The 22,436-nt window shown below is 39.3% G+C and overlaps 1 protein-coding gene across 7 annotated transcripts in view; it reads left to right on the plus strand.

Annotated features, from left to right (window-relative positions):
- Positions 1–22,436, plus strand: part of LOC105493946 (shroom family member 4) — a 248,458-nt gene that overhangs the window by 39,036 nt on the left and 186,986 nt on the right. The window contains exon 1 of one of the 7 annotated variants that reach the window (XM_071088943.1): positions 6,691–13,695. The exons of the other annotated variants lie outside the window; for them this stretch is intronic. The gene's annotated coding sequence lies outside the window, so the exon portion shown is untranslated. Of the gene's footprint in view, positions 1–6,690; positions 13,696–22,436 lie in introns of those variants that run through there. 7 annotated transcript variants of the gene reach the window in all.

Below are 22,436 nucleotides of genomic sequence, written 5' to 3' on the forward strand. Positions count from 1 at the left end.
CTCAGAGGGTTATTTTGAGCATTAAATGAGATAATGTGAATAATATTTCTAGTACAGGACCTTGCAGAATTATAGCCCCTATATGGGAGTGATGTGCTTTCTGTTTACTAATTATATACAGTTGGACTTAATTTTATTAGGTTTTTAAAATTTGTTTGTTTTTTGTTTTTTGAGATGGATTCTCACTCTGTTACCCAGGCTGGAGTGCAGTGGCATGATCTCAGTTCACTACAACCTCTGCCTCCAAGTTCATGTTATTCTCCCACCTTAGCTTTCCAAGTAGCTGGGATTACAGACGTGTGCCACCACACCCAGCTAATTTTTGCATTTTTAGTATAGACAGGGTTTTACCATGTTGGCCAGGCTGGCCTCGATCTCCTGACCTCAATTGATCTGCCTGCCTTGGCCTCCCAAAGTGCTGGGATTACAGGCATGAGCCGCTGCACTCGGCCCATTTTATTTGTTATAAATTGACCATTTTTAAGCCTTTTCTTTGAACATCTGCAGCTTGATGCTATTGTCCCTGAGATGTGGTAACCAGACCTGTACACAATATCCCAGGTGAGAGCAAACCATGAAGAAGGAATTTAGGGGCAGGATGAGGTGAGGGAGTGAGGGAAGAGAGTATTTTCTGTCTTTATTTATTTTTTCTTTCTGTTTCTGATCTAACTAGACCGATAATTGTTTTGGCTGAAATAGCAATTTGGGCTGGTGTGTTCAGGAAACAGTCTACAGTGACTTTCATATCTCTTTCCTTGTTCAGAGCTGATAGCTTGGAGCCCATATTCCCAGCGACAGAATCTGCATCCCCCCACTCCCCATCCTAAAAAAAATAGCATTAATTATCTTGTAATTGTCCCTGCTAAGCCTCTGAGTCTGTATCTGGAATAGCTGGGAGGCCTCTTGGTCTCAGCATATATGCATAAGTAGTCAGGGTCAGACAAAAGCCTCCCTGGAAGTGTCCTGTGGACCCTTTCAGCCTTAAAAATTCTGGTTCCAACATTTGTTTTCCCTTTGTGAGTGTAATATGGAGCTTAACGAATAATGTTGGATGGTGGTTATGATGTTTAATTTTGTGTCAACTTGACTGGGCTAAGGGATGCCCAGATAGCTGGTACAACATTATTTCTGGGTGTGTCTGTGAGGGTGTTTCTGGAAGAGATTAGCATTTGAATCAGTAGACTGAGTAAAGAAGATCACCCTCACCAATATGGGCAGTCATCATGGGATCTGTCAGGGTCCCATCCAAATAGGAAAAAAAAAAAAAAAAAGGCAAAGGAAGGGCAAATTCTCTCTCTCTCTTCTTTAGTTGGGGCATCCATCTTCTCCTGCCCTTGGACATTGCTGCTTTTACTTCTCAGGCCTTCAGACTCAGACTGGGACTTACACCTTTGACTGTCGTAGTTCTCAGTCCTTTGGCTTGGACTGGAACCACACCACTGGTTTTCCCCCTAGCTTATAGAGGGCATATGGTGGAACTTTTTAGCCTCTATAATCAGTGAGCCAATCCCACATAATATCTCTCTTCCTATATTTGTCTTTATATCCTTTTAGTTCTGTTTCTCTGGAAAACTCTGATTAACCAAAGACCATAACTCTGCTGGGGGTTTTGGATTTTTAGGTAACCAAATGAAACTCTTATATCCAGCTATGAGTACTTAAAAAGAAAGAGAGTGAGTTCGAAATGAAAGATAAAATATCTGGATCTATTTGGTGCCAAAAGTTTAATATTTGTCTCTATAGTCCTAGTTTTTATCAATATGAAATCCCCCGAAGACATAGACTACAGGGCTGCTACTAATCCATATAGTTCTTTTATGCCAATTACAAAAAGACTCTCTTTTCTGCAGGTGGATTCAGCCCTGTTTTGAGGCATGAGACTTGGCAGGTGGAGCTTAGGTTCTCATTTACTCCCTCAGCCTGGGGACTTTATGCACTGTTTACATGCCATGTGATTTCATTAATACCACTTTTCATGATTTCCTTTTCAGATAGAACTCGCCTTTGTTTCTCCAACTCCTTAAATTTGAATTTTCCAATTGTATCTTATCACTGCCATCACTGACTCACTTTCAGCTGCAGCATCCTTTGAGGTTGCAATGCAATTTTCCTTTTTCCCTACTTTCTTACCCTTTGCTTGGCATACCATATTGTTGATTCTAGATCCCATGAACTCTGCCTACTACTTAGTTGGCTTTTAAAAATTATCTTATTAATTTAGGTAGCTAAAATCTCTCATATGTATGCATAGAGAATTCAGTGTCTATTTCTATTCCTTTCATGTAATACATGGGACTGACTGACTCAAGACTCTTTTGCATACTTTTTTACCCAAGGGATTTATTACCTAACAGCCACACAAAGAGGTTCTCACTGATATGCCAAACACCATGCTAGGAGCTTCAGCTGTGCCTGTGGCCCCTGGGCCTATTCTCTCCACTAGATGCTGCCACTGCTTGCTATGAATTTGGAAGAATCCCAAAGGCCACCATTCCCCACATTCCCCTTCCAGGAATGTCCTTCCAGGAAGAGGACTATTTTCCTAGCTCTGGCCCTAATCCCAAGCATTATCCCCCTCTGACTTCTCTTAAGAGCAGTGTATGTTTTGCGGATGGTGACTGGGTGAATTCCCAGGGCAGGAAGGAAGAACCAGAGATAGCAGTGTCCAGGAGAGGAGTGTTGGAGGCACATTGTGAGACTCTTCTTCTTCCTGCATGTTCCAAATTCCCTAATTCTAGCTTAGGAATATCTGTACCTACTTCCTGTCCAGGGGCAGTCTATGTAGCTAGGGATGTAGACAGGTTTCCATTAACCATTTCTTGGCCTAGAATCCTGATGGAGAAAGTCCCACAAACCCGTATGATTATCCTTGGCTTGCTCTTTACAAACTGTTCACTTCATGTTTAAGTCACTGAATGCAATATCCACAGTACTATTTTAATTGTTTGTATCACTAAGCTTGTGAGTTCTTACAAAGCTAATCCTGCTTTTCCAAAATCTGGGCACCCAAAATAGTCAAACCATCAACTTTTACCTCATTCTATATTATATCTTTGAATCAAACTGTTTTTTTTTCTCTGTTGTCTATAAAGCCCTCTTCTTATAAAGAACATGGACTCTGAAATCCCTCAGACCTGAAGTCAAGTCAAGCTATGTAAACTTTGCCTTCTGTAAAATAAGGTTACCATCAATCTCGCTGAGGAGTTGTGAGAATTCAGTAAGACTATGCAGACACCAGAGACTTAAATTTCAGGCACACAGTCTGTCGTGTAACAATTCTATAGTTATGATTATTAGTGGCCTAAGTTTTGAAATACTTATTATAATTACCTTCTAAAAACATTTAGTACCTAAAACTTATACAGTGGTAACTCTACCAGATGCTGTTCTAAGAGTTTCCCATCTTTCTACTCATTTAACTCTTACAACAACCTTTTGATGCAGATATTATTAGTATCTTCATTTCACAGACGAGGCAATTGAGGCACATATAGGCCAAGTAATGTGCCTAAGGTCATGTAGCTGGGAAGTGTCGGAAAGTGATTCTTGATCTCAGGCTGGCAAGCTCCAGATTCCTTTTATTAAAACCACTATGCTATAATAAGTTTTATCATGGTTACTTTTAAAACTATTTTTAGTTGATGAGCACTTATTGAGGGCGTGGATGGTAGAAGTTGAGACAAAGGAAGATGAAGATATAAGTTAATACTTTTTAATGATCTTACATCTAAGAAAGGGGATGAATAAACATGTGAAAGACACAAGGACAGCTTGGAATGAGTCAATGAATCTGTGAAACAGCTGTGAACACTTTGCTTCATCTGCCAACTTTAGGGCCTTCTAGACTAGTGCTTCTGAAATATTACTATGTATATAAATCACCTAGGGATTACTCTTTGATTCAATAGGTCTGGGTGGAGTCAGAGATAATGTCTGTCTAAGAAACTCCCAGGTGAGTCTGATGATACTGGTCCAGAGATCACACAAGGTGCCACATTGCCACTTACCAATAGATAACTTGCACTGAGGGTCTACTATGTAATGCAGTGCTTTCTAGTTAAGCAAAACATGTTGAACACTTTTAGCTGATTATATGGGAACTTGGATGATAATTGAAGAATGTCATAGAATAATTGGCTAAAAAATTAGTGTGACATGTGAAGGGTACTCAAGAGTCTGCGGTAGTCTGAGCAAAGGATTAACAGAAAGCTAATTATTGATACATTGTGGAGGGTGGATAGAGGAGACCAGAAGACTGGGGTATGTCCAGCTGGAAGACTGGTATGGAAGTTCAGGCAATGGGAGGGTAAAGGCCTGAAGTGTGATGATGGTAGTAGAAATGAGCAGCAAGTCCTGGCTTTAAGAAAGATTGATTACTACAGAACACCAAAAAATCACACACATAGGATTTCCTCAGCAATATAGCTCAGAAGTGAATAGCACCCTAAAGTTTGAAAAAAATCACTTCCACATCCATCATCTTATTTCATCAACACAGAAACTGTGGGAGATTAGTAGTTACTTTCACCCCCATTTTACAAATGAAAGCAGCAAATTCAACCATTTATGAGAAAAAGCAAACCTAATTGCAAGAGCAAAAACATTGTGGAAAGGGTCAGAATTATTCATCTTGGTTTTTATAAAATTGACTTTTTTTTCATTAACAGAGTAATGTATTTTGATTATAAAAGTAATATATATTTGAGATCATACTCCCGGTCATATTGTCTGTATCCTTCCCTCCAATTCTTCCACTTAACTTATTATGGTTCTTTTCCCTTGTCATTATAATTGTTTTGAAAATTTAATTTAAAATTACTGCATAATAATAACCCATTATATGAATGCATTATAGTTTAATTTATTAGTTCCATGTAATTGGCCATTTAGGTTTTCATTTTTTGCTATTATAAATAACATTGTAGAAAACATCTTTGTATATACATACTCATTTGAGCATCTGATAATTTACTTAAAAATTTACCAACTCTTTAAAAAGTCTTCTTATCTATTTACAACCATCTGATTTAATGCTTGATAAAGGATCCCCTCAGCCTCTGGCTTGAGGTGATTACCTAAGCATCTCATTGTCCCAGATTATACAGTGAACTCCCACTGGGCCCCCGGGCTCAGGAAGTAATGTCTTGGAAAATTCTCCTGCATTCTAGTGTCATCACTCTTCTTGGGTCTCCTCATTCTGGTCCTTCAGCAACAGGTGTGACTACCCATTGGGGGAAAACAGTGCGGGGAAACTAAATAAATGCCTAGTTCTTGCCTTATCAGCTCTTTGGGGAAAGAGCTGTGGGATTATTAAGGAACAGGTCAAATCAAAACACTAGTTTATGTAACTTGAAAGTCTATAGAGAGGCCGGGTGCAGTGGCTCACACCTGTAATCCTAGCACTTTGGGAGGCTGAGGCAGGAGGATCACTTGAGCCCAGGAGTTTGAGACAGCCTGGGCAATACAGTAAAACCCATCACTACAAAAAAATACAAAAATTAGCCGGGGGTGGTGGTGTGCACCTGTAGTCTCAGCTCCTTGGGAGCTCGGGGTAGGAGGATGGCTTGAGCCCAGGAGGTCGAGGCTGCAGTGAGCCATGATCATGCCACTGCATTCCAGTCTGGGCGACAGAGCCAGACCCGTTCTCAAAAAAAAAAAACAAAAAATCTTTAGAGAAAGGCAAATATGTTAATGATATTGTGGATGCTTTTGTTTTCTTCTTTCTGCTAATTTATATATTTGTGGTATCTATATCAAAGAGGTAGGAAGGCAGTGTAGCATGGATCTGGAGGCAGACAGAGTTAAACTGAAATTCTGTCATTTATTTTCCATGCGACCCTGTGCAAGTTATTCACCCTCATTCTTCATCTGTGAATTGCAGATAGTGTTATTTATATGTAGATTTTCTGATGTGAATAAATGATCTAAGCCACTAAGCATTTAGTGCTATGTCTGGCACACAGTAATGCTCAATACTACCTTGTATTATTATTATCAGATATTATCTAAATAAAAGGTTAAAATATACATATATATAATGTGTATATATAGTTATATTTAGAAAGAACACAATAGGTAGGATTTTAACAAAGCCTAGAAAGCCAATTTTGATTGGCCCTACTTCAGGAAAGCAGCTTTTCTCTGGTACTAGGCTGCCAGGGGAAAGGTGCTGCTGCCTCTCGCCCCAGTGTTGGGGGCCTTGTTCCTTAGTTTAGCAGCCATTGAGTTGAAAGACTACAAGATTTGGAGCCACAGACATCTGGCTCAAAGGCTGGAAGTGCTCTTTCCTAGTCAGGTGCCCCTGAGCAATTTCTGGGAAGCAACTCCCTGTATCTCTGTTTCCTCACATGTCATAATGGCAATCATACTTAAGTCACAGGACTGTCATAAGGAGAATTAAATGGAATGATGCCAGTATTTGGCCCATGGCTGAGTGCAAATTTTTTTCTTATTGGAATTTCCTCCTGGCTTTTGCCATATCACACCTTCCACTGCTTCTCTAGCCTTGGTTAAGCACCAGTTCCCTCATATCTCACACCTGAGTGAGACTTTGGATGTTAACAATATCCCCTTTTGAACATCACACACCGGGGCCTATCACGGGGAGGGGGGAGGGGGGAGGGATTGCATTGGGAGTTATACCTGATGTAAATGACGAGTTGATGGGTGCTGACGAGTTGATGGGTGCAGCACACCAACATGGCACAAGTATACATATGTAACAAACCTGCACGTTGTGCACATGTACCCTAGAACTTAAAGTATAATAATAATTAAAAAAAAACCAAAAAAACCCCAATATCCCCTTTTACTTGTCACCCAAGTCAGATGTTGGGCTCTTAACATGAGTATGTAAAAATGTCCTGTTCATCAGGCTATTCAGAATTTTACTTCCCAGACTCTGTTCCTTCAACATCCCCCTTACCTGCCCTTGTGAGCATGCCATTTCTTTCTCTTTGCTTGCCTCAGAGCAACCCACCTCTTGGTCACTTGGGTGGGTGTTAAGGGCTTTCCATATCAAAGCCAAACATTCTTTCCAGCCTTATAGTTCTTACCCCAGTACTCTTTCTGGAAGCTGGACTGTCTACTGGTTAACCCTTCCCCCAGACCTCCCTCTTTGTACTCACACCTAGGATTCTTCACTCCTGAGTATGATCTTTGATCCAAACTGAGCCTGACTCTGACTTGGCTTGCTGGGTGCTGATTATTTTTTTACCTCTGATCCATTAGGCACGTGAGCTGTAGTGGAAAGAGCCCTTTAGATACCATTGACTGTCCTACCCAGTCAATGGGAAAAAAAAAACAGAAAATGCCATAATTTTATTTAAAAAGAAAACCTTTTGTTTATATATATGTTCATTGAATGTTCAAATGGGTAGGACTGATATACCCAGAGCCCAATATCAGTCATTTCTAAGAAGCTAGGCTGCTAGTTAAGGTAGTTGACACTGACACAGCCCTAAAAATATTCTGGACCCAAACTGGTATCTGCTGTCTAAACTCAGCATTTTGGAGGTCCCAACCAAGTATCCAGAAACTTGGAACAGATCCAAAGCAGCAGCATCAGGAGGGTGTTGGCACCACTTGCTGTCACAGGCCCTTCATCAGGAGTACTGGGAAGCAAGTGAGGAAAAACAAAAAGATTGTTCACATGGGGAGGGTGATTGAAGACATGAGGGTCAATTTAAGGAATGATTATATGACAAAAGTATATTCTGGCAAAAGAATATTAGAAATGTTAGTTTTTGTGTTTTTAAAATTTTTTCCTTTTATAGTTTGCATGTAGAATCCAGTGCTCATAAATAGTTTGCCTCCTGATAAATTAGCTTGTTCCCTTTTATCAGATTAAGGTTCTGAAACCTATAGTGTTTACCTTTGTGTCTTGGCTGCTGGGAAGCTCAGAGCAAATTTGAACATTCAATGAACATATATATAAACAAAGGGTTTTCTTTTTAAATAAAATTATGGCATTTTCTGTTTTCTTTTTTCCCTAAATCTTTCTTTTAATTTTATGACCCTGTGACATCAGAATTTTTTTGTGAGGTGCTTCAAATCTTTTTGAATATAAATGGCCACCTGGTGGGTGAGGATTATAATCCTTAATTTTTGGCCATCCTGAGAAGTAAGCAAAAGTATTTGAGAAACTCCCCAGTCTCCCTTGAACAGGGCAACATGCCCTGTGGGGAGAAGTACTTCTGCAAGCTTAATTTAGGTGGGATAGAGGGAACTGTTCATATTCCTTGGTATTTTGCTTTTCAAGAGATGTATTCTGAAGTCCCAAGGTGTTTTTTCCTGAGATTAGATGTAGATGGTTTAAGTGAAAAACAGCACATTTTGGACATGTCAACAAGAGTGTTGTTGCTGCCCAGCACCATACTGAGGCCCTAGAAAGGCTGGAGTGTCTTCTTCAGTGTGAACTCTGTAACCAATACATTTGTACATCTGATGAAAGGGAACCAGGCCCTAACTTCCTTGATCACCTCCAAAAATGTAGCTCTTAAATCCTCAGTTTGGGAATTCAAGGAGACAAGCGATGTTCACGTGAATGCCTTAGCACCTTGGAGACCTCCACCAGCAAAAGTGGCTTATTTTGTAGGCTAGCCCTTCTTGCCTGTATTCAACTCAAAAGAGAGATGACATTGCTTCAGGGAAAAGGTGTCACCACCATCAGGTTAATTTTTCCAAAGCCCACATTTGATAATGTCATTTTTCCGTTCATCACTCTTCTTTGGATCTGCGTTCATGTTCATCTCCTCTGATCTATTTCACCGATGGTACCCTGGTCATTGCTTTTAGCTCAAACATAATTCATTCGCCAAAAAGAAAGTACCTTTCATAAAGCTGTGCAAGAATCATAGCCTTTAGTGTCAGTCAGACCTGGTTTAAACGTTGGCTTTTTCACACTGAAGCAATGGGGGCCAAACCTCCGTGAACTTGTTTCCTTACCTATACAATGGGTATTTCTCTGATATGATTATTGTTAAAATTAGTATATTAAGGCATCATTTATAATTTATTGGTCATATACTATTTATAGCATCATTATTATCTCATGTATTCTCTAAATCAGTTACTCAAATTTAGCACATAAGACAAAAATCATGAATCATTGAAACTCTTCCTGGAAATCTTTTGTATTGCAATAGAATACTGTATCTGTGTGTAGAACTCTATACAGTAATTCTTTAAGTTTATTAACCTGTGAGGTGAACTAGAAAAAAGAACAAATGGGAAATATTTATGTAGGTGTCTGAATATTTAAACCATTCTACCTCTAAGATGACCATCAAATTCCTCATGGTGAATAAGGGAACAGTGAAGAATTCTAGATGCTTTGTTTGTTGATTTGTTTCATTTTGATTTCATATTAGGCCTCAACCTTAAACCATGTTAATAGGTTTGTGGTTGTGAAAACTTACATTGTATGTAAAGCATTTAGCCTGGTTTCTGTCACTACCAGTAAGGATTTAATAAAATGTTAGTTGTTATTTTTTGTAATGGTAGTATGAATAGTAGTAATAGTAGTGCTCATAAGATATGTGACAGCACCTAACACAGAGCCTGGTACGTAGTCATTGCTCAATAATATTTGCTAGATTTGGTTAATTGGATCTATATATCCATATTCTTTGTCAGTGTAGTAAAGAAGAATTTGGCAAACTGTTTTCTGTCTTCCCAAGTTTCCTGCTGTGGCCCCTTGCTCAGTGGTCACATTTCAACTTGGAGTTTGTTTTCAAGTAAGCCTCTCAGGTGAATGGGCCTGTGATGCTACCCCACTAAGGATCAGATTGCACATTATCTGCAGGCAGGGAGTCTGCCTTATTTATCTTTGTATGCCCACAGTTCCTAGCATATGATAGGTATTCAATGAAGGAATGGATGGATGGAGGAAGAAAAAGTTTGAATCAAACATAAACTGTCTTTGCCTTTGTGAGATTTAAGTGACGAAGGTTCAATTTGAGCTATTGCTGATTTTGGTCACCTGAGTTTTTGGCATCAGGCTCTAATAGTCCTGCATATTCCTTGAAACCTTGCTCTGAACTAGAAACAGTTATGCTCTTAATGGGGTCTCTCTGGCATAAGTAATCAAAAGTATAATAACTGGCTTTGATACATTGTTTTGAGCACTTCAAGGGAGAATGGGCCCTTGAAGAGGAAGGTGGTAGAGCATCAAATAAGAGAATGAGATTTGGAGTCAACAGAAACCTTAATTCACATCCTAGTTTTGTCACTTTCTAGCTGTGTGTCCTTGGGAAGTCCCTTAAACTCTCTTAAGCCTCAGTGTTTTCTCATCTCTAAGATGGGAACAGTATTATATACCTCATAAGTATTGTTATGAGATCAAAATATAAGTGTACTTAAAACCAAGGTACATAGTAACTGCTCAGTAAATGTTAGCTACTATTATTGTTGTTACCAGATAACATATTTTCTCTCCTTTCCAAAATGACTGTAGCTATATTGTTTTCCACATCATCAAAAGCAATAATGTTTGTTGTTTTAATATTAACTTAGAAAATACATAAACGTTTAAAGAAGAAAATTAAAATTAGCCGCATTCCTACCTCCTAAAGATAATACGCATTGATATTTAGGTGTATGCATATCTCACACTTCATTCTTCCATGTTTATACACACACACAAAAAAAACAAGGTCATATCATATGTAATGTTTTTTAGCCTATGTTTTTACAACTAACAATACGTTGCAGACATCTTTTCAGATCTATAGAATCACTTTAATGGCATCACAGTATTACACTTTATGACTATATAAATACTACAGGTATTTTCACCAGTACCATATTAATTACATTTAATTTGCTTCTAACATTTTGCTAATATAAACAGTGCATCAGTGGCCATTTGTGTACGTACACCTTTGCACACTTATCTGATTATTTTACTAAGAGATATTTATAGAAAAAGCAGAATTGCTAGGTCAAAGGGAATTAGTCACACCATATAATGAATTAATCTTTATTAAATGGGATAATGAATGGGAGGATGCTGTGTAAACTGTCAAGTGCTATGTAAGTATGAGTTATTGTATTGCAACTGTTATTGCAGGAGGTATGGCAGACGGATGACCTTATGGGCTGGAAGAAGGCAGAAGGCTTGATTTCTCCCAGATTTCCATGAATACACCTAGATGAACACATACACACAAATGGGTGATTACTGTTTATTCTAATGGATCTACATTTCCACTCCCTCTCCCAAACTGCCAAAATGAAGAAAGGTTCTTGCAATCTTGAAATTAAACAATAGTTTTTAAACATGGCTGCTTCCAGCCAAATGTTCAGACCTATTTTTTGCCAACCGCAAATTTTAGGAAAGCACTCGAATAGAGAAGCACAAGGTTTCCCAAGCTGCTTCTGCCTGAGTTGTTCTGCTACGCTCCAGAGAACCAAGACTGAAGGCCTGGATACTTTCTTTGTGTGTGAAGCGGGGAGGGTGGAGAAGGCAGATTTGGGGAGAAATACCTTTTTATTAAGACAAGGGTGGTTGGTCAGTTCCATCTTAAGGATACCTTGATCACACCTTCAGTGGAGGCATTCAACTTTCTAGTGAGCCTGACATTCCACAGCGTTCAGGCCAGTCTAGAGAGCCTAACTGACCTACCCACTCCTCTGGCTTCCTGTTTTTCTAGCAGCCAGAGTGCCTCTTGAGTGTAACTTTATTGTAAGCATTGTTGAGTAGGGGGAAGTGTGTGTTGAGAAGTCTTGAATCTGGATCTCCTCATCTAACAGCCTGCATTCTCTCTGACTTCAAAGGCTGGGCATTCATCCAGGAATGATGCTCTTGGCCTCTGCTAGAAGGTGGGGCCAGGTGTGGGAATGCAAACAGACTGGGGGCCTATATGAGGGTGGAAGGCAGCAGGAGACTATGTGACCATGGAGAGGAGCAGACGCCTGGTACTTGGCCAGGCTCCACCTTACAAAGGGTACTCCTTGCAGGAATGTTTTCAATGATGTCTGTCAGGGAGCTAGGGCTATTTGAACCTCTAAGTCTGAATTGGGTGATGTTTGCCATAAGCAGTAATAAGCATGGAAATGATTTACTCTGGGACCTTGACTGCATTAGTATGAAATCACTGGCATACTGATGGGGCCTATTGATCTTCAAACTGTTTCCTGAATTCTCTCTACAAATCCATGCTTTCCAGTCCCAGCAAATCAGTTGTCACTGCTGTGTATGTGTGCCGCTGCCTTGAAACATAGTATGTTGGACTTATTCATTCTCCTTTCTACCCAGGTCTTCAGCTCACTGAGCTGTGAAATTTCCCCCTCCCAATCTGTTTACTTTTCTTCTGACTTTGTTTGTAAGCAAACCTGTGTACATACCTTTTCATGTGTTTACATGTATTTCTGGGAATGCATGCTGGCTCCCCGAGGCTATTTGTAAGTCTTTGGCTCTTGTATATAAAGGGATTTGTCTCCTCTGGGTGTACCTAGTCAGGCACTTCAATTGAGTGCAGTGGGGGTAGGCCTTGGGGCAGTGGAGTTGCTGTGCTGGAGGGGAGTTGCTCTGCTGGAGGAGAGTGATTGACCCTTCTCTTGGACAGGAAGGCTTTGGTAAGACCTTAATTGAATTGTACTCTGGAGAATATGGAAGCTTATCCACCATCATTGGGGAAAAGATAGAAGCTTACACTGACTCTGGAAGTAAACATCTTCTTTTTTTTTTTTTTCCCCCAGAACATGTGGGATGAACTCAGATGACTAATGCAGTGTCCAGATTCAAAAGGGCCCTTCTGTTCAGGAAAGTCCAGGGCTTGAGATATGCAAGTGGGCTTAAGCAGAGGTTTTGAATGGTTCTTATGTTCCCCACCCTACCCCTAGACTCTAAGCCCTTCGGGAGTACGTTGTTATTTTTGCATTTCCTCACTGGGCCTTGTACAACACAGACACTTAATTGGTGAGTGGATTATTAAGGCAGAAGGGTAGACTGGTTGGCCTACTGAGACTATTGATGGCCCTGCAGACTCCCACAGAACTCCACAGGAAGGAAGGCTTAAGCCCAGGAGGTCTTGTTTCCAGAGCAGGCCTTAGACAAGAGTCCCGCCCAACCCTACTCATGAAGTAATTGGCAGAATGGCAAGAACAAGTGAATGATTGTGCCATAATTAGTTTATGACCTGAGGGCATGCCAGTTTGTAGCCCTGCCAGTCTGCTAGCTGCCACCAGCACAGATATGCCTCATAAAAGCTCAAGCAACAAAGCTGTGGTACTACTGGGCCTGCGACGCCTAATGATTCAGGCCTGTGAACTGAGAGAAACTGAACCAGTGTGTTAACATTTCCTGAACTGACCTTTTCTATTTTCATTTTATGCAAAAGTAACCTTTATGTTTATTACAGCTGTTAATTCTTGCTTTAATTGTAATGCTTTTCTTTTTCCCTTTCTTTCCTTTTTTCCTTCTTTCCTTCCCCCCTCCTTCCCTCCTTCCCCTTTCTTCCCTCCCTCCCTTTTTTCACTCCTTCATTCCCTTCCTCCTCTCCCCTTCCTTTCCTCTTTTTTTCCCCTCCTTCTTTTCCTCTTTGTTTTGGAGCTGGGAGAATAGTTAGAATAGGGCAAGAGGGAGCATCTGGCTCGTTGTATGACAATAATTGAAATCATTTCCTTCGGATCTGCTCAGGAAATGGCTCAGCCAACATCTCCTTCAAGTCTCACCCTCCTGGCCTGCTGCTGGTATGATTGTTTTCCAAATATTCTCTTCTAGTTTCCTGAGAGTTCAAGAAACCCAGCCTTGGTAATGAGAAATCTATCAACCTGCCAACCTAATTCCTATAAATGTATACAAGACTGTTGATGCCAGACCTCAGCAGATCTGGATTCTGAAACTAGGTTTTGCTTCTGAGGTTCCATGAATTCCTCTTTCCTTTCCTGCCTATCAACCTGCTTTATATTTTTACTTTAGATGCTCAGCATATGTAATCTTTGGACCCATTAAAGTTGAATTAATAATGTATACACTATTTGTTGCTGACAAAAGCACTAAGCAATTCATGTTCATAGGTGGGGGAAAAGATTTACAAATTCATGAATACAGGTTTTATGTATAAGAAATAAAGCAATTTACAGAATGACCAAACTCAAAGAATGGATCCCATTTAGTGATTTCTTTCAGAACTATAAAGATTATTATTTCCAACATCATACAAGCAGACTTAACGCCCTTTGCCCCATCCAGGGAATAGACCTATGGTGGGAAATTCTTCACTTTTTTTATCTTCTTCTCATCACAGCCAAGTTTTCACAGCTTAAATTTCTTCTGAGTGTTTTGTTTTGTTGGTTTTGTGGCTCAAAATGAAGGTATCCTTCTCTTTTAACATTGCCGGCAATTGCTTTACCCACCCAGAATGTTCTTATTTCTATTTCTTTTGAATTGCCTTTAATGTGTCCACTGACTTCTTTGGTAGGAATGGTATCCAGGTCTTTCACAAAAGGGCTCTAATATGTTTATGTTAGCATCTGTATCTGGGGACTACTTTGATTTCATTTTTGAAGGCTAATCATGTATGGCCTTAAGTAAAACCTCCAACTTAGAACCAACAGTTTGTTTTTAAAAATAAGTTTGAGATTGAGTCCTTGATGAGAATTATGACTGTGTAATTTTCACATATTTATGAAATTTAAGCACATTATTATTGTGAAGCAGTAATAAGCTGTAATGAACCAAAAAGACCTCAGTTTTAAGAAATGTATTTTAGTTGACAATAGGCATATTACCATGACTCTAATAGATGTATTTGTTATTACTGTCCCCAGATTTCTTTTTTTGTCACAACATAGCCAAATCTATTCACAGAACTTATAATTTATAGAGTTTTAAGGCTATCTTTCTTGATCAAAGGTGTTTCCATGTTTCCATATGAAAATATTTCTATTATGGACTAGAGGAGTTTTGCTCAATACATAGCATTCATGAAATGCAAACAGTTTTATTAAGAGCCTATAATTAAAGCAAAACCATTTTTTAGTAATACCCCACTTATCCTGAAGCTCAGAGAACAGCCTGGACTCTGGTAATAAGTTTAAAAAGATAAAAGAAGCCTTCGAGATTTTTCAAACAGCTGCCAGAAAGCCCATGGTGCAGGAGAAGAGGCCCTCACGTCTTGATCTCAGAGAGACCCACTGATCCTTAATTTAATGGGAGCCTGATATTTCCTCAGTTATAGCAGCAAATTAGAATTTGGGGTGGTAGGTTGGGTGGGTTTGAAGAGGTAGTTTACTCTAGAAATAGCCACAGTGACAGTTGAGTACCAGACACCTAGGATGCAGAAATCATAAAAGCAAAGACCTGGCAATATGGAATAGGTAGATACCCTTACACACGAAAATATAAGATTATGTGGTAATGATATGCCAGATTTTGCGTAGCCATTCTATTATTGGAGATTTAAGTTATTTTAAAATTTTCACTGTTATAAAAAGTGATGCTGTGAATGGTTTCTGTACAAATTGCATTTCTTCTGTTTAGAGTTATTGCTTTCTGGTATCTTACCAAATGTATAATAACCAGGCCAAAAGGTATGAGCTGTTTTATAGCTGCTGTTACATGTTGCCAGATTGTACTCCCAAAAGATTAAACTGTATAAGTGTGCCTATTTTCACAGATCCCTGCAGCACTGAATGTTATCGTTTTTAACCTTTTTGCTAGTTTAGTAGGTATATAAGTATACTATCCATTTGTTTTAATTTTATGTAATGAGGCTTTTCATTTTTTAATGTCATAATTTGCTGTTTCCTCATTCATCTTCTTTCACCACTTCTCAAGTAAAATCTGGGTATTGACCTTATATATTTTTATCCATTCTCTATATTTTGGATAGTCAGCTTCATCCTTTATATTTGTCACATATTTTTCCAATTTTATTGCTTTCATTTTTATGTATGCTTTATCATATTTCACTATGCAAAACTATTCCTTTTTACATTTATATATTCAAATCCGACCATCCTGTCTCTAATGTTTCTTTCATTTTTCGATATTCAGAAATTTACCACTCCTCAACAGCTGGGACAAATATGTGATTCTGTCTTCCCCATTCCCCCAGGGTGTTTTTTCTTTTTTGTGTTTAATTTTTGGGCCCATCTGGAATTTATTCAAGTGTATGGTATGAGGTATGGATCTAAAGTAAAATCTCCATACTGATATCCAAATGTTTTAGCAATTCAATTTGGCAAATATTTCTTGAACTCCTCCTATGTCTCCTATGTGATAAGCATTGTGTTAAGTTCCACAAGGAAGTTTTTTTTTTAAATGAGGCAAAGTTCATGCTCTTTAAGACTGTGATCCTGTGTGTGTGTGTGTGTGTGTGTGTGTGTGTGTGTGTGTGTGTGTCTGTCTCTTGTTCTCCCTCTTTCTCTGAAGAGGAAAAAAGCAGTGGTGGCAGTAATAATGTAGATATTTAAATAATTATAACAAAGCACAAGGAAAAGTATGATAGGTATCATTAAAGATGTTAGAAGCAAGAAGCTGTGGGAATTTGAACAAGTGAGAGACCAGGAAAAGCGTCAAGGTGGAGGTGACATTTAAGGGTTCAGATGGCAGAATTTCATTCATTAAAAAAACATGGGCCGGGCGCGGTGGCTCAAGCCTGTAATCCCAGCACTTTGGGAGGCCGAGACGGGCGGATCACAAGGTCAGGAGATCGAGACCATCCTGGCTAACATGGTGAAACCCCGTCTCTACTAAAAATACAAAAAAAAAAAAACTAGCCGGGCGAGGTGGCGGGCGCCTGTAGTCCCAGCTACTCCGGAGGCTGAGGCAGGAGAATGGCGTGAACCCGGGAGGCGGAGCTTGCAGTGAGCTGAGACCCGGCCACTGCACTCCAGCCTGGGCGACAGAGCGAGACTCCGTCTCAAACAACAACAACAACAACAACAACAACAACAACAAAAAAAAAAAAAAAACATGTACTGAATATTCTGACAGGCCTTGTGGTGGGTCCTAGGGCAGAGATGGACAAAACACAATCCCTTCTCTTAAGGAACTCTCAGACTAGCAAGACAGGGTGATGAGGGTAAAGGAAACATACCAGGTGAAGGTAGTAGAAAGGGAAATAAATGTGGTTGGAGAAAGTTACAAATTGGGGAGCAGTAGAGATTGAGTCTGGAAAGAAAGGTTGGGGCTAGTTTAAAGTAGACTTTATTTATTTATTTATTTTTTCTTTTTTTTTTAAATTTATTTATTATTATTATACTTTAAGTTGTAGGGTACATGTGCATAACATGCAGGTTTGTTACATATGTATACTTGTGCCATGTTGGTGTGCTGCACCCATCAACTCGTCATTTACATCAGGTATAACTCCCAATGCAATCCCTCCCCCCTCCCCCCTCCCCATGATAGGCCCCCGTGTGTGATGTTCCCCTTCTTGAGTCCAAGTGATCTCATTGTTCAGTTCCCACCTATGAGTGAGAACATGCGGTGTTTGGTTTTCTGTTCTTGTGATAGTTTGCTAAGAATGATGGTTTCCAGCTGCATCCATGTCCCTACAAAGGACACAAACTCATCCTTTTTTATGGCTGCATAGTATTCCATGGTGTATATGTGCCACATTTTCTTAATCCAATCTGTCACTGATGGACATTTGGGTTGATTTCAATTCTTTGCTATTGTGAATAGTGCTGCAATAAACATACGTGTGCATGTGTCTTTATAGCAGCATAATTTATAATCCTTTGGGTATATACCCAGTAATGGGATGGCTGGGTCATATGGTACATCTAGTTCTAGATCCTTGAGGAATCGCCATACTGTTTTCCATAATGGTTGAACTAGTTTACAATCCCACCAACAGTGTAAAAGTGTTCCTATTTCTCCACATCCTCTCCAGCACCTGTTGTTTCCTGACTTTTTAATGATCGCCATTCTAACTGGTGTGAGATGGTATCTCATTGTGGTTTTGATTTGCATTTCTCTGATGGTCAGTGATGATAAGCATTTTTTCATGTGTCTGTTGGCTGTATGAATGTCTTCTTTTGAGAAATGTCTGTTCATATCCTTTGCCCACTTTTTGATGGAGTTGTTTGTTTTTTTCTTGTAAATTTGTTTGAGTTCTTTGTAGGTTCTGGATATTAGCCCTTTGTCAGATGAGTAGATTGCAAAAATTTTCTCCCATTCTGTAGGTTGCCTGTTCACTCTGATGGTAGTTTGTTTTGCTGTGCAGAAGCTCTTTAGTTTAATTAGATCCCATTTGTCAATTTTGGCTTTTGTTGCTGTTGCTTTTGGTGTTTTAGACATGAAGTCTTTGCCCATGCCTATGTCCTGAATGGTACTACCTAGGTTTTCCTCTAGGATTTTTATGGTATTAGGTCTAACATTTAAGTCTCTAATCCATCTTGAATTAATTTTCGTATAAGGAGTAAGGAAAGGATCCAGTTTCAGCGTTCTACTTATGGCTAGCCAATTTTCCCAGCACCATTTATTAAATAGGGAATCCTTTCCCCATTTCTTGTTTCTCTCAGGTTTGTCAAAGATCAGATGGCTGTAGATGTGTGGTATTATTTCTGAAGACTCTGTTCTGTTCCATTGGTCTATATCTCTGTTTTGGTACCAGTACCATGCTGTTTTAGTTACTGTAGCCTTGTAGTACAGTTTGAAGTCAGGTAGCGTGATGCCTCCAGCTTTGTTCTTTTGACTTAGGATTGTCTTGGAGATGCGGGCTCTTTTTTGGTTCCATATGAACTTTAAAGCAGTTTTTTCCAATTCTGTGAAGAAACTCATTGGTAGCTTGATGGGGATGGCATTGAATCTATAAATTACCTTGGGCAGTATGGCCATTTTCACGATATTGATTCTTAAAGTAGACTTTAAATGTTAGGAGGAGGCATTGGTTCTTTCATTGTTTGGGCCTGCAGAAGATTTAAGGGTATGACAGTGCCATGATCAGAATAGATTTCTAGGCCAGTTCATGTCATTTGGAAGGCTGTTGTTTATCTGTTTGCCAGACAGTTCACTGAAATGTGAATGAGGTAGACATGTGCACCATTTTGATATTTGGGATCCTTGGCAGTATCAATTCTACTCTTTACAGTGTCTATCAATGTGTCTGACTTCTCTCTATAATTGGCAAAGTTTGTGATATCTTTCATATATTGTAACTGGTTCCTTTTTAGCAATCCTTCATTCTCCTTTTCAAGTAGTTAGGATTACCTGCCTTTGTGTAAGTTACTAAGGAGATATTTTAGAGTGAGTTCATCAAGATGACTAAAATGAAATGTCTGATACTTGACGGAATAAAGTTTGGGTGTCTTGGATATTCAGTTAAAGGAAAACAACTCATTCTCACTTTCTGCTGGAAAATGGGGAAGCTATATGCATGAGACACAAAATTAACTTGAATGTAGCCACTCACATGAGCATACAGCTAATGAATTTGTGAAATGTTTTCTTTCTTGTTATGGGCATTGTGTTTGTTGCTCTATATACATAAAGCCTACACTGCAGAAATTAAACCATTGGTAAGCAGATCCAACTCATCTGCAAATCTGAAAATGGATTGTGATATGTTCTGGCTGTGTCCCCACCCAAATCTCATCTTGAATTGTAGCTCCCATAATTGCCATGTATCGTGGGAGGGACCCAGTGGGAGGTAGTTGAATCATGGGAGCTGGTTTTTCCTGTGCTACTGTTCTCGTGACAGTGAATAAGTCTCATGAGGATCTGATGGTTTTATAAAGGGAAGCTCCCTTGCACATGCTCTCTTGCCTGCTGCCATGTAAGTCATGCCTTTGCTTCTCCGTCACCTTCTGCCATGATTGTGGGGCCTCTCCAGCCATGTGGAACTGTGAGTCCACCAAATCTATTTTTCCTTATAAATTATCCAGTCTCATGTATTTCTTCATAGCAGTATGAAAATGGACTAATACAAATTGGTTTCCAAAAGCCAAGAAAAACGTAATAAAAGACTTAAAAATCAGTGGTTTGGGAGCAGGACTTCCAGAATGACTGTGTGAGTAGCTAAACATATTCTCTTCCCATTGAAACAACCACTTAACTGGTGAAAATTATTGAAAACAACTATTTAAAGTCTCTGGAAATTGACCTCAGGGAATTCAGTATATTGAGATTAATTTATTCAAGAAAATCTACTAGGTCTCAATAAGAACAAAGGAAGTCCAGCCAGCCATCATTACCTCTCCCCAACCCAGCTCTGTGTCATGGAAGCTATACTTCGGGCAGGTATAGCCAAGAAGATGGGGCTTCCTTTATGCCAAGCTGCTAGTCATAAGGCTACAGTTTCACCTGAGAGAGACAGGCTGCCAGCCGTCTTCTTCCCCTGACTTGCAGCTTCATGTTTTAGAAGCTCTATTTTGGGTTGGCGTAGTCAAGAAGACTGAGGTTCCTTCCCCACCCCAGATCCCACTTGTAGGGTAGAAGTTGCATATCAGGAGGGACAGATCAAAAAGATGGGGCTACCATCCCCATCCTCCAGCTCCTGCTTATAGGGTGATGTCACTTAGGTACAATCAGACTACCACCAGATCTTCATTCCAGTAAGGAACCACAAAAATTCTGCTCAGGGTGTTAGGAAAGACCGGAAGTCTGGCAGGTCAGCAGCGCTGTTGAGGGCTGACTTTATTTGGAACATAGAATGGAAAAACTCACTCCTAAAGGTGTTTCAAGAACATTAGAGATCTTTATGTTGAACAACTAGTAGGAAGCTAATAGTTAATGTGACTAGAAGCAACAAATTAAATGGCAGACCAGCCAGAAGTTTAACAGACAGAATCAAGGTTTGGTGGACTCACAGTTCCACGTGACTGGAGAGGCCCCACAATCATGGCGGAAGGTGAAGGAGAAGCAAAGGCATGACTTACATGGCAGCAGGCAAGAGAGCATGTGCAAGGGAACTTCCCTTTACAAAATCATCAGATCCTCATGAGACTTTTTCAATGTCATGAGAACAGCACAGGAAAAACCAGCTCCCATGATTCAACTGAAATCAAAGAGAGAGACAGCTAAAAAGAGTCCTGTTAAGATCACTGGGGGTCAGGATGGCATGCACATGTGCTACACTGCATTGACTCAAAAGCAACCAGAAAGTGTACTTGAGAGCTACTAGTCACTGCTTGAACATAGAGCCAATTTATAAATATTCCCCAAGCCACACAGAAATCCATCATCAAAGTTCTATATCATTAAGGCTTAAGGGGCATAAGCACAACTCTGACCAATCACTAGGTAAATATTAAGGTAAACTGACCCAGGAGCTACTCTGAGGTAACAAAGAAACAAACAAACCGAAGACAAAAAAACTGAGCAGTAACATTAGAGATTTCACAGTGCAGGGAAATTAGACTTCACAAGATTAGTCCCAGCAAACCACCAAACAGCAAGCCCCATGGTAGTGGTGGGAAAGCTAATCAGAATCTAGATTTGTTACAGTATACCATCTAAAATGCCCAGTTCTCAAACAATTATGAAACATGCAATGAAACAGAATAGTGTGACCATTGTACAGAAAAAAGCAGGCAATATAAACAACGTGTGAGGGTGTAGGGGTAGATAATGTATCAGACAGACAAAAACACTTCAAAACAGCTATTATAAATATGTTCAAAGAGCTAAAGGAACCAGCCTAAAATGAGAAAATAACAAGTCAAATAGATAATAAAGAGAGAAATTACAAAAGAACAATCAAATGAAAATTCTCGAGTTGTAAAGTACAACAATGGAAAGGAGCAATTTACTAGAGGGGCTCTGCAGTAAATAAGGCTGGAAGAAGAAAGAATGAATTTGAAGATAAATAATTAGAGATTATACACTCTGAAGAACAGAAGACAAGAATAAAGAAAATGAACAGAGCTCCAGAAATCTGAGACACCATTAAGAGCTTCAACATACACATGATAAGAGTACTGCAAGGAGAAGAGTATAAGTAGGGCAGGAAAAAAAAATGAATGCCTAATAACTGAAAATTTCCAAAACATGATGAAAAAATGTTAATCTACACATGGAAAATCCTCAAGAAATTCCAAGAAGGATAAAGGCATAAAGATATACACCTAAGTATATTATAGTTAAAATGTCAGAAGTCAAAGACAAAAGGAAAAGTCATAAGAGCAGCAAGAAAATAAATGACTCATCATGTACAAGTGAACTCCAATAAAATGAATAGCTGACTTCTCATCAGAAAGAAAATGGAGAGCAGAAGGCAAAGGGATGACATAATAAAAGTGCTTGAAGGATAAAGATATCAACCAAGAATCCTGTATCTGGCAAAAGTACCTTTCAGAACTATAGGCAAAATGAAGGCATTTTCAGATAAACAAAGATGGAGATAATTTGTTGATGTCAGACTTTCCTTACAAGAAATATCGAAGGAAGTTCTTCAAGCTGAAAGGAAGTGACACCACACAGTAATTCATATTCACATGAAAAGAAAACTAAGAGTGCTGATAAATGTAATTATGTAGTA

The sequence above is a fragment of the Macaca nemestrina genome, chromosome X (assembly GCF_043159975.1).
Source record: "Macaca nemestrina isolate mMacNem1 chromosome X, mMacNem.hap1, whole genome shotgun sequence".
Classification (NCBI taxonomy): Eukaryota; Metazoa; Chordata; class Mammalia; order Primates; family Cercopithecidae; genus Macaca; species Macaca nemestrina.